The following is a 13,969-nucleotide window of genomic DNA, read 5'->3' as shown; positions in this document are numbered from 1 at the left end:
AACACATTCCAAAAATAATTTGAACACATCTTTGATAGGTTCTGTCTGTACATACTTGATAACATTAAAGGACAATATTGGTGTCCACCAATATCATATATGTCACAGAACTGGTTAAGCACAGGAATTAACTATAATGTTTAAGTAGAGAATTAATAAAAACAAGCAAATGCACAGACTTTTTCTATTTTTCTTGCTTTCTCTTATCTCGTGACGGTCAATTCTTTGCATGGATATTTTGTTTCAAACAAATATTCTCTCACAGTCTCATTTAACAACTTTTTGTCTTCAAAGGAATTATCAGTGAGCTGAAAATCGACTGTGCATCTGTTATCGCTCTCTACTTCAGCCTGTAAGGATAACTCATGTTTTCCTTTTTTTCAAATCCTCGTTAGAATGAGTTTAACCAGTTCTATCATCAACATTATCCTTTAACTTCTTGGTCCTAATTTCCTACCAGCCTGGAGCCTTTGTTGTATTCAGATTGCTTCTTCGGGTTATGAAAACTTTACAATCAATCTGCAAAACCCTGCATATTATTTAACGTGTTGGTCCCATTTTACTATTAGCCTAAGATCTTATTCTCGAACACGGAGCTAAAATATTTAATGAAGGCTACAATTTCATTGGTTGAGAGTTTAAAATGCTAGAACAAATTTTAGTTCTTAGCCAATCAAAGGGTAGAATTCTTACAATATTTCAGTTCATGTTTTTGTGAATACGAAAGACTTCGGATAAAAAAAACACCCTAAAAAACAAATGCCATGAATTCGTACAAAAAGTCTGTAGTTGTCTTAAGGCTGAGTCACACTAGTGGAATTATCCTTTAAGACAAATCCTTGCAAAGGTCTTATAGTGTAAATCCTATAGGTATTTGTGGTCATAGAGTAAGTAAAATCCTATGGGTTTTGGTCATGTGACACAGTTAGCAGAAATGTAAATAAACCTTTTCTTGTGTTTATGGTGATCTTGAGATTTAATCGACCACATCACTCTTTGGCGATTGAAATGAAAAATAAAATTATCTGTTTCGGCCCAGTTGAGTTCAACGTCAGATATCTTGAGGAAGTGGGCGCTTGTATTTGATTAGTCAATTCATTAGACAACTCCTACATGAATAGGACCTTTTCTAAACCTAAGGATTTATCCGGAGGCCAGATAATCTATAACCTATAGGACAAATTTTCCCGTTCACCTGAAAGGATTTAGCCTATGAATTTAAAAATGCAGGATAAATCCACTAGTGTGACTCAGCCTTTATTATAAAGGTGTGGTAACTGTCATGAGAGGCACTACACTACATAAAATTGTCTATAAAAAAATTTGAGATGAATGATTTTATATACAAAACTAGGCCTACAATTGACACTCTTCTATTAAAGTGAGGAACATGAAATTTGCATAATAGATAATATTTATGAATCAGAAAAAATTTAATTACAAATGTACCATTAAAATTGTGATTAACTGAAAACGGAAGACAAGCCATAGACGCATCTAATTATTGCATATGGCCAATTGAATATATAAGTTTAATGGACACTTCAGTCAATATTTGATGTTTTTTGTTTACCCCACATTAGCCACATATTTATTTTTAAACAAAAGAACAATTCAAAGTGTTTTTACACATAAAAACTATAAATTTAACTGTAGGCTATTTATAGTATTTTAAGATTAAATTTTAGAAATTATAATTTCATGGCATGTATATTAAAATGACAGGTCAGTTCATCAGTTTGTCAATTTCATTTGTAAGTCAGTCAAGGCTGACAAATATGCTTGAAATAAAGAGCCTGGTAACAGTTAGGCTAATTGAACAGCAAGCATGCATTAGGTTGCCTTATCAATTACAAGGTTTGATCTGCTGTGAATTATTACATGAATAGGCCTAACTAGTGAACCGCTAGCTTAGCTGTGGAGTCACAAGAATTGAAATCAGGTAAAAGGGTTTAATAATAATTCATAATAAGGCGACAAAGACCTATAGAACAGGTCTGTTTCAAAGTCACTAAATTTTTTAAAAAAGAAGAAAAAAATTAACAAGGGGCAAAACTCCTCATAACTTTAACAAGGGGCAATAACTCCTCATAACTTTAACAATGGTAAATAACAAAAATAATTTATACATTGTACATCAATTGGTGAATTATGTAACATGTTCCTCAATATGTTCTGCATGACCATTCTGAGTAACCACAGGCTTCTCAATTATTTGTTTATCAAAAACCTCCAGTTTACCGTGAATCTAGGCCTAGGACCAAGTTACCGTGAAACAAGGTCCGGTAACCAGGTTACCGTGAAGCTAAGCCTGGTAACCAGGTTACCATGAATATAGGCCCAATGATACAAGATGACAAAACAATTACTAAAGCAAAACTAAAGCCCTTTCTACCATCGTGCAAAAAGAAAAAAAAAAGACAGGATAACAAATGATATCTGTAGACTTAAATAAAAAAAAATCTAACACAACAAAGATATAATAATATAATTTTACAAATATTGGTAGCTGAAATGACCTAGAAGGTAAAATAGATGGGGGTAGAAGCTGAGTCAAAACTCTAACAATCTCTAATTTCTTACAATGGCAAGACTTTTATTTTAAGCCAACAATTTTTATAATATGGTCTTATGAACATTTTCTTGAAGGACTGAACTTATAATGAATTAACAATCAGAGTGAGAGAAATGGGTTTTAACGTCCACTCAACACAAACTAGGTCATTTCGGGACTAACATATGGTTCAATTTTATTTTAATAATTTGCTTGCGACAGACAGACAGAAATGGGGTTTAACGTCCACTCGACACAAACTAGGTCATTTCGGGACTAACATATGGTTTTAATTTTATTTCAATAATTTGCTTGCGCGTAGGGGTCTTTAGCAGTGGGAGGAAACCGGAGGACCAGGAGAAAACCCACGAGGTTGGACCTGCGACCCTACTCCTTGTCACGTACAACCGGGGATTCGAAACCACGCCAGTCGACTCAATGACAGACTTTAAGATACAGCGCGCGCACGCTAACCATTCAGCCATCCAACTCCCCCAATTCGCTTGCGCAAAGGGCTCTTTAGCAGTTGGAGGAAACTGGGATACCCAGAGAAAACCCACAACAATCATAGTGATGCCTGAATATAATTCAAATTTTAATCAAAGCTTCTATCCCCTTCAATTATACTCCTAAAATATGTAATTATTTGGTAATACACAAACCTGGAAATAAGGCACCTGTCACAGATACTGTCAGGCATCTGTCACAGATACTGTCAGACACATGTCACAGACATTATCAGATGCAAATTCAGGTTTTGTCCAGGTGTCGGTCATTTTGGGTTTTTTTTACCTATGTTTTTATTAATATTTTTAACACGTCCAACACAAAGTTGATAATGTCTTCTACTAGTCCATTATTTCCAGGGTTGTTAATACACAAAATGATAGATTGCTCATATATATTATAATTCTTAGCTCAGTATTTAATATTATCATTGCTCTTAACATACAGGTAAGCAATCTGTTTGTTTGAAGCAAATCTCCTTATAAGGAGTCTTAAAATTAAGGCAACACCAATTTGAACATCTAGTCTTTGTGGGAGTACCTATTACAATTAATTTTGCTTCTATTTCTTGGGAGGAAAACAAAATAACTCCAAAACAAAAAAATTACTTTTTTCAAAGGCTTTTCCCCCCAGATTTTTAAGTTTTGAAAGTTTATTCAAAAATTTGTTCACCAAGTGGCTATTTATTTATCGAGACTGTAAAGAAATAACAATTAATTGATTTAGCCTAAGAATTCATTGTTAGGTTTTCCGACTGATATTCAAACCCTAATAAAGGGTCACGAAAAGAGACAAAGAGAAATGAGGTTTAATGTCCACTTGACACAAACAAGGTCATTTTGGGACAAACATATGGTTTAATTTCATTTCAATAATTTGCTGGTGCGTAGGGGTCTTTAGCAGTGGGAGAAAACCAGAGGACCCAGAGAAAATCCACGAGGTTGGACCTGCGATCCTACTCCTTGTCACGTACAACCATGGATTCACGAAAAGCTGATAAGAACAGGAATTAATTTGGTAAAAATTTCAATAATATTAATTCTAAGACACTAATAAATAAATCTTAATATATATATTATATTTTCTTCATATTAGCCTGAATAAAATCATAGTGATATATGTTACATGCTTCCAAATGAATGATATTGATACCCTATACAACTTACATACATAACCAAATATTAAACTGTACGTCTCTAAATCTGCTATAAGAAAATAAATAACATATTAATTGTTCTATTTCCATTATACAAAAATTCTAAATAATACATGTATATATCATAGGAGAATTCAGCTCTACCAGAAATTTCAGCAATAAATATAATCTAGAGTTACCTCCCTTGGCGAAATATTTCTTAAAAAAGCACAAATAATCCTCGACGACAGAATGCACAGCAGCACAGATAACATTACAATGAATTTCCCGAAATCATTCAAATGATTTGATGTCTGATAATTTATGTCATTGTATGGGACTCAGAAAAACATTAAGAACAATTAAAGCTGGACTTCTTAAGGATACATTATGTAAGAGCTAAATCTGACTATTGCAGGTCTTTCTTTTTGGCTTCAAATGTTATATATGCATGAAAATTTAACAAGAATTCATTTCAAAACATTAGCTTAGATTATAGATGCATATTATGTAGAGCAGGTATTACAGGTTTTTATTTTGGCTTCAAATGTTATATATAGAGGATATTTGTCGTTTTAGAGTGAATAACGTATTTTATTTCATCTCTTATTCACGACAATTTTATTTTATTTTATGATTTTACAATCATTTTAGGTAAAAACAACATGGACTACTGCTAGCCAGTGGAATAACACTTTTATTTCACTGATAAAACGCGTTATTCCACTACTGATCATAAAATAAAAATTATTATTTAGACATTTATTAACATGATAAGTCTCGATATCATCGGATGTCCGAGAATAAAATGGATTTGAACACCTGTGAGATTTAAAAATTTAATGATAAAATGGATAATCAAGACTTAGTCTCGTTTGTCAAGTATCGTTGCTATGATAATGAACAATCCACATCACATTTTCAAACCATCATAACTCTGCCCAGGATAAATTAATTTGAATGAAATTTTCAATATATTTATTTTTCATCATCTATTTTTGAACTATCATAACACGAACGGTCAGCTCTTTATCTAAATCGTTAATACATCGTTAATATAACTATCATAGCAAAAAAGTCCAGATCTTTAACTAAATCTTACATAATGTATCTTTAATATAACTATTATAATAAAAATGGTCAGCTCTTTATCTAAATCTTACATAATGCATCTTTAACATAACTATTATAGCAAGAATGGTCAGCTTTTTATCTAAATCTTACATAATGAATCTTAAATCATATTTCCTACACTGTCTCTGTTGATGAATTATTTTTAAATCCTGCAGGTATTTCTCCAACCTGATGTGCCGGTATTAAAAAAAATAACAAGAGTAAATCAAATGACTATACAAAATAAGAAAGAAGATAAACGTTTAATGCTGCCAATAGCAATACCATTCATTTCAAGGACGAATCAAATTACTTTCTATTTAATCCATCGCCTCTTTAACTTACAGTTCTCTCCAATAGATTAGAGTTATCTTCCCCTGTGTATTGATCTTTAAGGGAAAAGACTACTCGATTGAACGTTCCCGAATTGAATTCTCAATCTCAAAAATAGCGACAATCGTCTGAAATGGCGCATTTCTGGCGGCAGCATGCGAAAATATATCAAGCAATCACGACAGCTGAAACATGTGTTTAATTACATCACGATTTTACTCACGCTACCTCCACTATCGGGACTCACAGAATAGAATTCTGCATCACTCGATTGTAATTCTGTCAATTCGGAACGTTCCTGACAGACAATTGAGCATCCCCAGCAAGGACTTCCTAGAAGGAGAAGATAATCCGCCTATCAGACAGGACGAAAGTTTAAGCCAATCAAACGAAGGGAGGCAATTGTTATATATATAATGTTGTTATATACATATTATGACACATTTAAAAAAAAAAGACACCAGTAAGACCTGACATATTTGAATATAATAGATTCTGTTCTAAACTATGAAAAATCACCTGCTTGAATTTTATTATCAAATTTTACTATTTTTGTGGCTAATGCTCCCAATTCCACATCCTGAACAAAAAAAACAACTTTTATCGAATGTTTCCACAAGAAATAAATTACCCCAAGGCTTCATTATAGCATCTGCTACACTGACAACACCTGGTATTTCTTCATCTGCTAGCTACGGTCTAACGTAGGGTGTTACCACAGACTAGCCAAATAAGGTTAATCACGATTAAGAGGCCCAGTCCAGCGAATTGGAGCACGAATCCAAATACCTTAGGTGCAGTTTAGAGTGGGACCCTTATATTATTATTTTACACAAAAACGCCACAATAAAACTGTTGGCAGCCATGATTACAATGGCCTTATAAGAAATCCTGACTGCATAGATTGGGTTTTAGTGTAAAAAATAAAAAAAAATTTTTTTTTAAAAATAAATAAATATTGCATTCAAAAACAACTTAAAGGGAAAGTGACAATTAAGTACACATTTAATATGTCTTCTTGATTCAAAATTAATTAATTCTTATCTGTGATGCGAGGACCACAATTAAGACAAAGTTTTATATATCTGATTATAAAATGACTATACATAAGATTATGATGTGTTACAAATCAGAATTAATTTTAACAATTTTCGTCTTCGTGCATATCCTCTTCATCAGTATGTTCTTCCAACTTGGCCAGCCTATCTTCTAATTGTTGAATGCGTTTATCCTGTTTTTTTACTGTGTCTTGAAGCGATTTTAAATCTTTTACTAATTTTTCAGGATCAAATCCGTCTTTTAGAAAGTCTATGGTTTTCTGAGGCAACTGAAATTGGAAAAATAAACAAGATATGTGAATAATAAACTTGACAAAAGGTTAAAACAACACAAATATAGAAAAGTTATTCATTCATAGATTCACAGATTTAAGAAAATAATTAAACAAAATCGTATTTAATTCTTCATAAAAATAAGAGGACAAATATATGAGACAAAAAGAAAAACAAATTAATTAAGCCTTCAAATCTGCATTTTGGGCCAAATCAAGGCAACAAATAAATGTTAAAATATAAAACCCCTGAACATCAATAATTCGCTTGTGTGTAGGGGTCTTTAGCAGTGGGAGGAAACCAGAGGACCCAGAGAAAACCCACGAGGTTGGACAGGCAACCCTACTCCTTGTCACGTACAACTACGTCAGTTAACTCAATGACAGGCCTCATGATACATCGCGCACATGCTAACCATTCGGCCATCCAACCCCCCATCTTCATATGGAAAATTTGCATAATCCTGCAGATATTTAACATGATGCTTGGTAGAAACTTTTGATGGGCCTCCATTTAATTCGATAAAATCCATGCCGGATATTTTGATTTTGATTTCTTTAACAAATATCAAACAATTAACTTGTGTACATTTCAGGGTTAATCAAGCTAAAAGACAAAGAGAGAGGAAAATGGGGTTTAACCTCCACTTGACACAAACTAGGTCATTTCGGGACTAACATATGGTTCAATTTTATTTCAATAATTCGCTTGCACGTAGAGGTCTCTAGCCGTGGGAGGAGACCGGAGGGCCCGCAGAAAACCTGAGATGTTGGACAGACGACCCTACTCCTTGTCACATACAACCAGGGAATCTAATCAAGCTAATAGTAAGTTATAGTCTCAAAAGAACCACAAGGTTCGACAGGCGAACCTACTCTTTGTCACGTACAAGTAGGGAATCTAATCAAGCTATAAGTAAGTTATAGTCTGAAAAAATGCAAACGATGATCAGCGGTTTTAAACAAGAGTTAAAAAAAATTATAAATTCAAGAAATATATATTATAATAAAGAGATTAATTAATTAATTAATTAATTAATAAAATCAACTGTTAATTAAATAGTCAATAATTAAATAAGCATGCTTCTATAGATATAAAACAAACCAACAGTGAGGTTGATGTCCCCTGCCTTAAGCCTAAAATAACAGGGTCCAAGTTCACGACACATTCTTAAACTTAAGTTGAGAATTTACACAAAATGGTTCGCTTTATTTTAACTAAAATATAGCCCTTTATAAAACTTTTTTTGTTTTAATGTACCAAATACATCAATAAGAAACGGTGTGCACACTTTTGTGTTTCTGTATCAAAGATTAAAAGTTGTAAATTCTTAACTTAAGTCTCAGATTGGCCCAGATGCTCATTATTGAACGTATTCCTGCTATTGATGCAATGAAATTATATACATATACCAAGTCTTGACACTCTCCATGAATTACTAAATTAGAATTTAAAGTGTTCCAAAGCATCGAATTCCAACTGCCATAGGATCTTTCATGTGCATGCCAATGTGTACACGGGACCTCGGTTTTTTCGTACCATCCGAACGACTGTCCTGCATCACAAGGTGAGGGATAGTGTTTTGAAGCACAAAGTTTGAACATTCTACCTCAAAGAGAAAAGAAATGAAATGCACCAACTGAGCTAATGAAGATGGGCATGGGCCATACTTTGTGCTATGACGAAAATCTTGCCCGGACAGCGACACTACAGCCTACTCTTATCTTAAATTCCAATCTTTACACTGAACTAAACATTGTCCCTTGCCAGTCCCCCTTCCCCTTCATCCTCCACCAATAACATGGGGGAAGAATGATTGAAAATCCCAAGAACTTTTCCAACACAGGGACAGAACATGGGAGCTCCAGTTTAGCGCGCCAACATCTTACTCACTGAGTCACCACGGCTTCATCTCAAGGAGAAGTAGAGATGTTGTGTACCAAAAGCTGTGACAGACAGTCGAACCTATTTTAAAGCTCTCCAGTTTTCTCTGAAAGGCAGGGGACAATTCAAAACCGAATTGAAAATAAACCAAACACAAGAACTATATATATATAACAGCAAGTATATTATTAAATCAAACGAAATCCACACTTCAAGACAAATATATCTTTCATATATATAAGTACACTCCACACACAAAACATTATTACCCGGTACTCATCGGTAACGAATAATGAATATTAAAAAGAATGGACCGCAGGACTTCCAGTTCTTAATTTTGACTGTCGGTCAGTTTTGATAACACATGGAAACTTTTAAAATTATATTCATACATCTATTTTTTATACACCCACACTGAATGTGAACACTCTACAATTTCCATTTATCATCCAATGTTTTTAAATCTAAACTTGGCTAAATTTAAATGACGTCTAAAAACCCTGTTTTTCTAGCCAAACCTTTGAACTATAATTTAAATGCTTCACTTTCCATTTGTATATTGTAATTTCACTATTCTTTTGTATTCTTTTGTTTATTTGTATTTACATGTTTTTATAATCATATTTACATTGTTAACACGCCATAGAGCAGTTAGACTGACAGAATGTTCAGCACTATAGAAAACGATTATTATTATTATTATAATTATTTACATCTCTTGTTTAAATCAGTGGATTTCAGCAAAAACACACAAGGTTGGACATGCAACCCTACTACTTGTCACGTACAAGTAGGGAATAGAAACGATGCCATTTGACTCAATGACAGACCTTATGATCTAAGCAGGGGGTCATGGTGGGTAAGACGCTGGCTCGCTAGCCTCGAGGTCAATTCGGGACTAACACATGGTTCAATTTTTATTTCAATAATTCACTTGCGCGTAGGAGTCTTTAGCAGCAGGAGGAAACCAGAGGACCGGGAGATAACCCACAAGGTTGGACAGGCGACCCTACTCCTTGTCACGTACAAGCAGAGAAATGAAACCATGCCACTTGTCCTAATGACAAGATCTTATGATCCAACGCGCACGCCTTAAACCATTCGGCCACCTGGCCTCGATTACATCTGTAAGAAAGGTATAGAATTTTTTGCAAGAAGAGGTTATTTTGTCAAACAAGCACAGAAATAATTAAATATTAATTTAACAGACAAATAAAACAATTATTATTACTGAATATATAATGGATATTTTGTGTTCTCTGCAATGTATGGGATTAATGGATAATCCTTTAATTAGCTCCAGGGAGATAAGCTATTGTCCAGATAATTGGCTTAGGGAGATACAGGTGTAATAAATTAATTAAGTCATGGGGTCAATGCGTTAACAGATAAATATAACAATTATTATTATTGAATATATAATCAAACTTTCACACAGGTTATAGAACAATATAAAAAACACCAAATTCTAACCCTTTATAATATTTGTATAGGATTCAAAGAGGTGCTCTTGTTTCAATATCTTGTCAGCTTTTAACGAACATAGAATGTGACAAAAGTTTAGCAATAACGTAATTAAATTGTCTGAAATGCCTAACAATCAGTCAGTGAAGACTGGCAATAACAAGTAAAACAAGAGCCCCAGCACAAAGTGAAAGTAGGACAGTGCTTAATAGCCTTAACTACCAGTCCAATATAGAATAAATTCATACTCCTGAAGCAATGGCCCGAGAAATCCCTCTCTAGCCATTGCTGGATTGACTTCTGATACTTGAGCTTTTGAGGGAGTTTGTCTATTCTTCCCGTTCAATCAAATCTATCCCAAGTACAGCAACATGACAGTCCTTCATTTAATCTGGGTCTTCCCATAAACGTTGGACAGTGATTTAAGGTATTAAAAACGGTGAAAGTATGTTCGTCTTCAAACAGCATTGTTTATATTGTTTTCAATTTGATAGCCTCATTTTTCACGCAATAAGTTTTTCTGCAATATTCTGCTATGCACTGGTTAATTGGGCATAATAAAATCGTGAGTCATGACATAACGTTATGTAAACATTTTTGGTCCAATTTGGAGCTCTGTTTTAAGTGTAATGCTTTTGTAACGCATTTAGCTATTGGTTGTAATCGGACCATTGACCAGTCATAATTTGGAACAGAAATTTGCTTTCATTAAAGCAGTGTTAAGTGGGATTAGGTATAATCAAACGAAACATTGCGAGGAGTATGGTAGAAATTATACTTTGACTATTTATTATTGTTTATTCCAGTGGTTCCCTAGACACCTTGAAACATTTACAAAATTCTTAGGACTCCGCCCACCATCTTTACTTATCCTCTTTGATCCGATTTCCCATCATTAGAAACATGTCCGCGGGTCACCAATTTTGAAAATCTTTAAGTGGCCGACCTTTAAAGCCATTCTGATCAAAATCCCAGATGATCGCCATTCCTATTATTCCAATCTGTTTCACAGAGACCTTTTAATATCTATGTTACAGATGACTGTTTCGACATGTGACGTCACATCACGCGGCGTCAATCATTGGCTCAATAGCGCGTGCATTGTTTACATACAACATTACTGATTCGGGCTAAATGGTGAATTTTACTTATTTTAATACCCATTTACACTAAATAGGAAATGATTTTTTACCTACAAACAATTCAAACATCTTTATTTATTTTTCTAATAAATGAAAAAAATGTTTTAGAATTTAATTTGACGGAAGAAAAAAGTTAATATTTGGGACTCATTATAATTATGTCGCATCGATGTCATCCAGCGTCCTAGCGAAAATTCACTGCTAATCAGTGTGCTATTATTCATGTGATATCATGTACTGAAATTCATTGTTTGAATATCAACATTATCATACTGAATTTTAATTGGTTATCTATTTTTCATGTATTCCTCCACCTTCACCAGAGGACTACTTTGACTTCGTGGACCCTTAGTTGGGAAACACTGGTAAAATTCTCGTGAGTATTAAAGGACAATATTGTTGTCAGTCGTTAAACACATTCCAAATATAATTTTAACACAGAGGTCATTGCCACGATAGATGGGTTATAAAGATTTTCCTTTTGATTTCGGCACTTCCGTTTCTTCAAAACTTCATAACGCATCTATCATGGCAATGATCTCTGTGTTAAAATTATATTTGAAATGTGTTTAACCAGTTCTATCACATATATGATAATGACTGACACCAATATTATCCTTTAATTAATTTCATATTTATCTTTGAGAAATACCTGTCAAGACCTTTATTGTGGGATTTTAAGCGATTTCTACTGACAGTAACATTCTCTTGTTAAAGAGTCTCTTGTGTGCGAACAATCGTGACTCGTAAATACAAGCCTCAAGTTCAAAATCATTTATCTCATCCTTTCAAAACCAATCTGATTAAAATACAGATCTATATTTCATTTTTATTTTTTTAAACTTTCGATGGCCTCCACTACATGAAGATCTGACCCGTTGTAGTGGAAGGTCACTTTTGATCCTATGATGCAGACATTTGACTGATGTAGTGGAAGGTCGCTTTTGATCCTATGACGTCAGACATTTGGTTAACCAATCAACGTTTATGTTGCTAGTGGGTTACCCACAGTTCCATGCACCTCATGGCAAAAACAGACCGTTTCATAAAAAAATGAAACAAAATAGGATCTGTGTTTAAATCAGATTGTTTCAAAACAATATCAAAGCAATTGAGCACTGTCCATATAGACCACTACAACCAATCCAAGTATTAATAATATATAAAACCAAGCAGGCTAGGATTAAATAAACTGGTTTTAGAAACAAGTATTTTTATAACTCAACGTCAAAATACGTGTTTGCCTACTTCTATATATACATGTATATTACACTGTCTCCGTCTCTTCCTCGTCTGTTAAATTGGTGTCATACTGTGATAGCTTTTCTTCCAAAGTTTTGATTCGTCGTTCGTGAGCTTTGACAATAAGTTTGAGTTTTCTCATATCATCTAGAATTCCTTGTGGGTCGAACCCCTGTTTTCAGAAAAAGAACTTAAGTCTATTCTAATGTGTGCTTTTTTTTTCTTCTTTTTTTTTTTTTTTTTCAGACGCAGTTTTAATGACCCTTCATCACATTAGCTACTTGTATAATAATATTAAGGCCAGTTAAAATGCTGATTGCACAGACAGAATTCGAGGTCAATTCCATATTTCTGGTACATTTTGAAACAAACGGGTCAGATAAGTGAAACCGGAGGTATTTGTCAAATTCAAGAAAAGGGGTCATTATTGCAAGAAATATTCTTTCTAAAGAACAGAATCATATCTTAAAAGTTTGAAACTGGAAATCTAAAATATTGAGGTTTTAACAAATAGAACTTGTGTGACCAAACGCCCCTCCCCTCCCCTAAATCAAACCATAACATGTCCAATCTGGGCAGACAACATTTTAAAATGGCACAAAATAACCAAAATGTTTAGATTTCTAAAAAGGGAAATTAGTTATGGAGAAATTGAATAATAAATAATTAGATGTATATTGCACACTATATAAGAATTAATCGGGGGATATAAATAATATAATTTGACCTAATATAGAAGTTCAAATAAGTTAATACCACACCATATATTATTTAAAAAGAGAAGAAAATAAAATAATGCAATCAAATGAAAAAATTGTTTCAATGGCATTTAGTTATTGAACTTAAATATACAGGTCACAATTCTATACAATTACTGCTTATTACTGAGCGACGTTTCGACTAGGCTTCTCTAGTCATTATCAATTCTATAGAATACAATTACTGCTTATTACTGAGATTCTACTTGGCTTCTCTAATCATTAACAAGCAATGACATTTTGACATTGTCAGCCATCTTGAAACCAACTCAAATTCAAGAAAGAAATATGTGATTATACTTACGGGTGGTAGAGCGGGTGTGGCTGCAGCAGCTTCATTATTAGCAGAAGCCGGAGTGGCACCGACAGATGCCCGAGATGGCATTTTATCTAAAACATTTGACTTCCGCACAACTTTAAACGCTTCTTTTTTACTTGGTGCATATCCGTCTTTCAGTGAAATCTGTGAAAATAATGTAAAACAATTTCTAAGAATGTTTCTATGG

At 33.6% G+C, this 13,969-nt stretch overlaps 1 long non-coding RNA gene across 1 annotated transcript; it reads right to left on the bottom strand.

The window, feature by feature from the left end:
• Positions 1-6,833: 6,833 nt before the first annotated feature.
• LOC130013253 (uncharacterized) lies at positions 6,834-13,921 on the bottom strand. The gene is made up of 3 exons (XR_008788634.1): positions 13,768-13,921; positions 12,712-12,877; positions 6,834-6,969 (listed from the first exon to the last, which is right to left on the bottom strand). It is a non-coding gene; the product is annotated as an uncharacterized LOC130013253 (long non-coding RNA).
• Positions 13,922-13,969: the final 48 nt, after the last annotated feature.

This window comes from Patella vulgata, chromosome 6 (genome assembly GCF_932274485.2).
Source record: "Patella vulgata chromosome 6, xgPatVulg1.2, whole genome shotgun sequence".
NCBI classification, from domain to species: Eukaryota; Metazoa; Mollusca; class Gastropoda; family Patellidae; genus Patella; species Patella vulgata.
Note: the sequence above shows the minus strand (reverse complement) of the source record. Positions and strands in the feature narration are given on the sequence as shown.